Here is an 8,769-nt window from a genome sequence, read left to right on the forward strand (position 1 = left end):
TAATTAATATGTATAATGAGATTTCTCCTTAAAAACACTGGTTAACCTCAGTAATTGATTTGAGAAACACAAAACTTAGCTTTATGTCATACTGTTGCATTTTAGGTTTATATTCATTCTCAGGCATCAGATATAACATTTTTTCATATGCACACTGATTTTGCTTCATTCCAAGAGCATTAATAATATATTGTATTTCCCAAGTCGTATTTATATGATTGAGACAATAATAGATTTTTGAACTTTGTAGGTGCTATCAAATCAATAAATTCAAGTGACGTTAATAGTTGGTTTACAGCTGTCCTCTGCATAGGTTTATCGGGTATATTGCTTCATATGTGCATTTCAAATGGAAGGAAAAAGAACAAAAAATAATATTCATTCAGACTTTAGTAAGAGCAAACCTTTAGATTCAAATAATCTCATTTTTAAGATTATTTCAACAAATTTACTAATCTAATCTTCAACAAATATTCATTCAGTCCTTTGGATATTTATAGAGTCTTTCACATTTCACTTCTTAATAAATTTGTGTGGCTCCTTCCAACATATCCTTTTATAATAACCTTGGAAACATATACATGAACATTAGTAATTTCTCAGATGAATCTGATTTTGCCTCCCATTCATCTTTGAGTTGCAATGACATAGCCACATCTCCTAAACCAATAGTCTCTTTACCTTTCTGTTCTATAAATTTTTGGTTTAAGCATACAGGCCATTTCTTAATTTTCTGAACAGTTTTCTCCAGAGCCACAAAAGTCTATATGTCGTGCTGGCAGCCCACATGGATAAAGCGTCCTGACTATGACCCAGGCACCTCAAGTTTGATTAGTGGTTCTGGATGTATGACTGCTCAGCAGAAAAGAATGGGCAACACTACTGGAAGGACAATATAAACTTTAAGAGTTCTGTTTTTACATCCATAAAGTACTTCTTATGCTGCAATGTCATTTTTTTAATTTTATTTATTTATTTATAATGTATTTTTTATTTTGCTTTTATTTACCAGCTTTGTCCAACTAGGTTTATTCAAAAAACTATTTTCTGCATTGCCCTGACGAGAAAAGTTCCAAAGTATTACAAACATTTTAAAACAGATGTTCAATAATATATCTGAACAGATATTAAGTAATATATTAAGAAATACACACACATTTGCTAATTAGATTACACTCACATGAAATAAAGGCAACTACTGCAGTGTAAAAGGCATACAAATTTAGTAGATGTTGAACATCAAGCATTTAAAGAGGTGTAGTAGTGGGTTTGTCAAACAGATAATATATCTTGTGATTAGTGCATAGAAATTCAAAGAAATGGAAGTGAGGGAAGAAACTTGGTAGGGCAGAAAATGTTAGTACTGTGGTTAAGAGGTGGGGTATTATGCAGGATCAGATACACTTATATATGGTTATCATAGGATTTATAGCTGTGTCACATGAACTATGTATATGGCTTAGACAGTAAAACTATTCAGGTACTGGTGAAGACGGCTTGTAGGACATAGAATTCTGCGTGAAGAGAAATGGTTTGCTGTTAGGGCAATATGTAATCATGTAATCATGCTCTACAAAATATTGGTATACCTGCATCAACCATTCTACTCCCCGGCTGCCATAATCTTCACAGTACCTGTTCTTTTTCATAACACAATTAAAAAAAAAGCAACAGAAGCTGAGCTTCCTAAGTTTTCAAAACTTCATCTCAGTCTGCGGCAACTACAGTCTTTTGGTTGATTCACTGTCTATTTATTTCTTGGTAAACGCTGTCCTGTCCATCTCCTTGCTTTTAACATAATCCAGCAAATCCTATTTTACCTCTTCCTACAAAACACCATATATTCTCAGGTTTGTCCTTATTTTGTCATCTGTTGCAATTAAATTTTGTTCCATTTAATCAGATTGCCACTGACCTTTTCTCAGATCTCCATGAACTGCTGTTTGGTAGACCCCATAGCTTCCCACAGGGTGTATAGATTTTCTATCTAATTATCTCTGACCCACCCCAAACATTTGGGAATCAAATTAAATAGTTGTGCTAAGTTCCATAATTCAGCTTTAATCACTTTCAAGCTGTTTATCATCTCCTTATACATTTGCAGGACTTGTTTAAGCTCTATTAGCACAGAGAATGGAACCAAATGATTACACCTTTCAAGCTCACTTGCCACCTCATCTTCTCCATACCTTTGTGGTTTTTGCATACTATCTTTCTCCTGCAACATCACTTGAACCAGAGCCATAGCTAGCTCATCTAGTGCCCAGTGCCATTTCTAGATCTGGTGCTCCTCAACTCTGTGCTGATGAGCAAAAAACAAGCCCTCTCTGTTCAAGCTGACAACAAAAACAAGGCTTCTGCTTGAAACTGTCGTAAACCACTATCTACAGACATAACAAGCAGCTTGCTATATTAACAACAGCATGCACAAAGTGCTTCAGCTCTCTAGTTCTGACTGCAACTAAAGTATAAGCATTAATTTCTGAATGTGGATACTGCTATAAAGCCCCATCAGCAACTCTTGATTGTGGCACACGACACAGGGTGCCTTTCCTCTTCACTCCACCCTAGATACACTTTTGACTTGAGAAACAACACTTTCAGTCATCTAAGATTTGTGTTATATTTTGCTACTTTAATATTTTCAACAGATTTTTACTTTAACATATGGAGCTACTTAAGGAGGCAAATTTTTCCCCAGTATTGAGCATGTTCTTTTCCCCTCTATCCTAGTTTAAAGTTACTGTCACTAAGACAGATCTCTCCAATCCATCTTTGAGCACTGCTGTCTCTTTTGGACTTAGATGGAGCCTGGTCCTTGCACACAGCTGATTTCATTGCCAGGTTTCTCCATATCCTTTTGCCACTCCCAAGCCTTTCTCTGCTATCCACTGCTGCAGCTAGTCATTATGTTGTGTAATCCTCGCTTTCCCCACTGTGCTGACTGTTGGCATTAGTAGCACTTCTGAGAATTCTACCTCCAACCCCCTAGCCTAGTATCTCTCTGCCACTCCCAGTCCATTCTTATTGCTACTTTTACTGTCTACTCCAATAGGTTTTTGGTGTCATCATGTACCACCACCCACATGTGCCCCTCCCCCCTCTGTAATCAGCTTTGTCATCTCCTCAGAAGTCTTCCTACGTCTGGGCCCTGAGACTGATTTCTCTATAACCTGGTCTCCTCTGTTACCATTTCCAAGTCTGATGACTTCCTGGAGATTGAGTCTCCAATCAACATACTCTCCCCCTCTCCCTTCACTGACACCTCTTTCATGTCATGCCACTTACTCCTATTTCTCCTGTCTCCTGTCTGCACCCTTTCTTCCCTTCAGCCCTCCTCACTGCCTATGCTAGTTGTCACACTCCCTGTAATAAACTGAACCCCTGCTTATCCCTCCTGCACTCTCCATGGATGTTCTTTCCTCTGTTCTGTCCCTTTCATCTCTAACCTTGTAGTCAGCTCCTCATCCTTCCTTCTTGCCTCCTTCGTGCATTGGTTCCTGTATGGCTACCTTCAGCTCTGTCTCCCCTTCAGCACTTGTCACTGCTGTCTGCACCTCTTCCCACCTTGGATTTCTTGTCATTTTCCTCTTTTTCATACCTGCAGTCTTTACTTTTGTCTTTCATCTTGCTCTGTGCCACAACACTTGCCTGTACAACTTTGACACAATCTTCGTCGATGTTTTCTTGCCATGTGCCTTTCTGCCCCTATTTTTCCTATCCCATCCTTCTGTTTCCAGTTGCTTCCTGTCAAGACACACTCTGCTCTTTATAATATTACAAGTTAGTCCATGACTATTTGTAGCCCCTGTATTCTCCATGAAGCCTCCGTTCTCCTAAAGCATCCTTGGCCATCTGCTAGAACACTTAATTGTATTCTTTAAATATTATTTAACACTATAAAAGGTTGACCAAATCATGATTGTCCTGAGAAGAGGAAATAGGGCATAAGACTGTAAGCTCTTATGACATAATACGTACAAATATAATAAAAAAGGAAGGGTAAATAAGTCTTGTTTAATGATCTCACTTGTTATTGTGTCTTTCGGCTTTTCCCGGTTAGGGGTCACCACAGCGGAACTCCGGTCTGCTAATGATTGGCAGTAGATTTTTACGTGCCAAGTTGCCGGCCCTGACACACAACCTTCCATGAAGGTATGCCCATTTATGCATGTCTCCACACAGAAGACACTCTAGCTGAGAATCGAACAGGACAATGTCTTACTGTGAGGCGACAACACTACTGCAGCACCACCACCGCAGTTGTTTAATGATCTCACTAAACGATAAAATTATATTTATCAGTGATGTTTTTATTTCATTTCATTACTTTCTAGGTAATGGTACTAATTTGTATTCTGTTTTGCAAAATAATTTGTTTTAAACACTGCAGCTGTTCAAAATATTTGATTTCATTTAATACAGCTGATTGTTTAACTGTGTCTCTTGTGTTTTCCCATGACTCCTTAAGTCACTCAGCTAATGCATTGTCCATCAAAGGTACAGCAGTGTGGCATTCCCTCCATAATGACATTAGCTATGCCCTTCTGTCTGCCTCCTCTACTCAGTTCAAGCATTTCCTTTGCAAAAGGCAAAGTGCTGTTATATAGTTGACATTACTTAATAGAGGGCTAACTATTTAAATCTGCTGTTCTGTGCTAACTGGAACTCTCACTGATGCCCTGAATAATTTTATATATTTGTATATACACAGGATTAGGTACTAATGTTCTTCTCTGTTAAGGCTGTTACACTTTAGTTTTCCCTGCAGTTGTCTCTATAATTTATTGCAAAGGGGTTGTGACTAAAAAGGGACCCTAGATGTTCAGTTCAGCCACTTATAAATAAATAAAATAAAGAAAAGTACCTGGGGCAGCAAGCCCATGGTAGTGGTGCTGCAGTTAGCGGTGTCGCCTCACAGCAAGACGTCCCGTTCGATTCTCAGCTAGAGCATCTTCTGTGTGGAGGCATGCGTGAATGGACGTGCCTTCATTGAAGGTTTTGCATCAGGGCTGGTAACTCGGCACGTAAAAATCCACTACCAAACATTAGCGGACGGAGTTCCACTGTGGCGACCCCTAACCGGGATAAGCCGAAAGACACAACAACCTGGGGCAGCAAGATCTAATATGCTTAGGGCTGACTATAATGAACTGCTTCTGCACATGCTACTGACTACATATAGTTGTGAGACGCTGACCACTAAGGGTAAGACCAAAGTAACAGTGACACATAATGGCAGACCACAGATTCTAACCATATACTTGAATAGTCAAAGACTACCATTGTTTAACAGAGAATAGATACAATCAATTGGTTTGGATTGGGATTTCAGTAGCACCTGACAAAGAATATCAGCAAAACGTGGGTGTGGGCTGCATAAGTCACCTAATAAGAGAGGGCACCAAAACCCCAGAGCATGGCACAAGTGAGGTCAGACCTGGGACTGTTGGATTATTACCATATAGCAAACCTCTTTAGCATTTACCAGGAAGGGTTTATGTGACAATGAAAGGAGGACAGAGACTGAGCCATTTTAGGTGGAAAAGATGGTGATATCAGGCATTTCACCTGATTGAACTGATATAATTCTATCATAATGAATTTCCATGCATGTTGAAGTCAACTATGGTTATTTCTAGGTCACCAACCATATTCATCCTATTAGGGAATGAATATAACCTAGCATTTCCAAATTAATATAATAGCAAACCTTGCAAGGCAGCCCATCCAGCCAGTAAGGCAATACTGGTAATGTTGATAAGACAGAATGGGAGATACATAAGGGAACCATGAAGACAGTATGTTCAGATGTACACCTATAAGTGGATGGGTGACTAGAACAACACCCACAGTAGGGCAGATGGCCAGAACAATAACTATAGATTTAAGAATGACTAGATGAATACACACAGATGGGTGATGAGACCAACCCCATTTGATGGATGGCTGACCACACCAATATCCAAAAAAGTCTTGTCTAATGCCCACAGATGGATTGATGACCATACATAAACTCAGACAAAGAGAGCTATCCAGAGCCATACCCCAAGAAAAAGGAATGCTTAGTTATACACCAGCCATTACTAATGATGTACTGCAGATGGATAGTGGAGTCAGGTAACATATGAGCAATGGATTTCCCCAAAACCCAATGTCCACACTAGACATAACACAGAGCTCCAGATGGAATATTCTTTTGTGAGAAGAGTTTCACATGATGAATCTAACCAGACCATTAAGACAAGTGGATCTATTCTCCAGCGATAGTGTGCTCTGTGTCTGAGGAAATCCTAGGCACTCTTCAGTGGGAAAAGGAAAGACAGAAGTAGTAGTCTGAGCTGAAATGCAAACATTGATGACACTATCAACATTAATTACTAAAATGCTGCCTTATAAAGAACTAAAACATTTAGTTCTACAGGAAAGACAACTACATTCTTCTTCTTTCGGCAGCTCCCATTAGGGGTCGCCACAGTGGATCAACTGTTTCCATTTCTTCCTGTCCTCTGCATCTTGCTCTGGCACACCAACCACCTGCATGTCCTCTCTCACCGCATCCATAAACCTTATCTTAGGCCTTCCTCTTTTCCTGTTACCTGGCAGCTTCATCCTTAGCATCTTTTTCCCAATATACTCTGCATCCCTCCTCAGCACATGTCCAAACCAATGTAATCTTGCCTCTCTGGTTTTGTCTCCAAACCTTCGAACCTGGGCTGACCCTCTAATATACTTATTCCTAATCCTGTCCATCCTTGTCACACCCAGTGCAAATTTTAACATCTTCAACTCTGCTACGTCAAGCTCTGACTCCTGCCTGTTTGTCAGTGCCACTGTCTCCAACCCATATAACATAGCTGGTCTCACTACCCTCTTGTAGACCTTCCCTTTCACTCTTACTGGTACTCGTCTGTCACAAATCACTCCTGACATTCTTCTCCACCCACTCCATCCTGCCTGTACTCTCTTCTTCACCTCTCTTCCACACTCACCATTACTCTGAACTGTTTATCCCAAGTATTTAAACTCATCCACCTTCGCCACCTCTACTCCCTGCATCCTCACCATTCCTCTATCCTCCCTGTCATTCACACACACATATTCTGTCTTAGTCCTGCTGACCTTCATTCCTCTTCTCTCTAAAGCATATCTTCACCTCTCCAGGGTTTCCTCCACCTGTTCCCTACTCTCAATACAGATCACAATGTCATCTGCAAACATTATAGTCCACAGGGACTCCTGTCTAATCTCGTCTGTCAACCTGTCCATCACCATTGCAAATAAGAAAGGGCTCAGAGCTGATCCTTGATGTAATCCCACCTCCACCTTAAACGCATCCGTCACTCCCACTGCAGAATTCACCTCTGTCACACTACCCTCTACATATCCTGTACCACTCTTGCATACTTCTCTGACACTCCCAACTTCCTCATACAATATCACAACTCCTCTCTAGGCACCCTGTCATATGTTTTCTCTAAGTCCACAAATTCACAATGCAACTCTGACCTTCACTGTACTTCTCCATCAACACTCTCAGAGCAAACATCGCATCTGTAGTGCTCTTTCCTGGCATGAAACCATACTGCTGATCACTAATCATCACCTCCCTTCTTAGCCTAGTTTCCACTACTCTTTCCCATAACTTCATGCTGTGACTGATCAATTTAATCTCTCTGTAGTTACTACAGCTCTGCACATGACCCTTATTCTTAAAAATCAGTACCAAAACACTTTTTCGCCATTCCTCAGGCATCCTCTCACTTTCCAAGATTTCATTAAACAATCTAGTTAAAAACTCCACTGCCATTTCACCTAAACACCTCCATGCTTCAAAAGGTATGTCATCTGGACCAACAGCCTTTCCATTCTTCATCCTCTTCATAGCTATCCTTACTTCCTCCTTGCTAATCCCCTGCACTTCATGATTCACGATCTGCACATCATCCAACCTTCTCTACCTCTCATTCTCTTCATTCATCAGCCCCTCAAAGTACTCTTTCCATCTGCTCAACACACCCTCCTCACTTGTGAGTACATTTCCCTCATTATCCTTTATCACCCTTACCTGCTGCACATCTTTACTAGCTAGATCCCTCTGTCTAGCCAATCAGTACAGGTCATTTTCTCCCTCCTTAGTGTCTAACCTTTCATACAACTCTTCATACGCCTTATCCTTAGCCTTCGCCACATCCTTAGCCTTCGCCACCTCTCTCTTTGCCATGCACCTCATCTCCTTATACTCTTGTCTACTTCCTTCATCTCTCTGACAATCCCACTTCTTCTTCGTCAACCTCTTTCTCTGTATACTCTCCTGTACTTCTTCATTCCACCACCAGGTCTCCTTGTCCTCCTTCCTCTTTCCAGATGTCACACCAAGCACCTTTCTAGCCATCTCTCTTACTAGCTCTGCTGTAGTTACCCAGCTATTCAGTAACTCTTCACTGCCACCCAGTGCCTGTCTTAACTCTTCACTGAACTCCACCTCACAATTACCCTTTTTCAATTTCCACCATTTGGTCCTTGGTGCTGCCCTCACACACATCCTCCTCTTCTTGTTCACCAATGTCATCCTACAAACCACCATTCTATGCTGCCTAACTACACTTTCCCCTGCCATCACTTTACAGTCTCCAATCTCCTTCAGACTGGCCCTTCTACATAAGACATAATCCACCTGTGTGCATTTTCCTCCACTCTTGTATGTCACCCTGTGCTCCCTCTTGTTAAAATACGTATTTACCACAGCCATGTCTATCCTTTTTGCAA

The sequence above is a fragment of the Protopterus annectens genome, chromosome 6.part1 (assembly GCF_019279795.1).
Source record: "Protopterus annectens isolate FY-2018-M chromosome 6.part1, PAN1.0, whole genome shotgun sequence".
In the NCBI taxonomy this organism is placed as follows: domain Eukaryota; kingdom Metazoa; phylum Chordata; order Ceratodontiformes; family Protopteridae; genus Protopterus; species Protopterus annectens.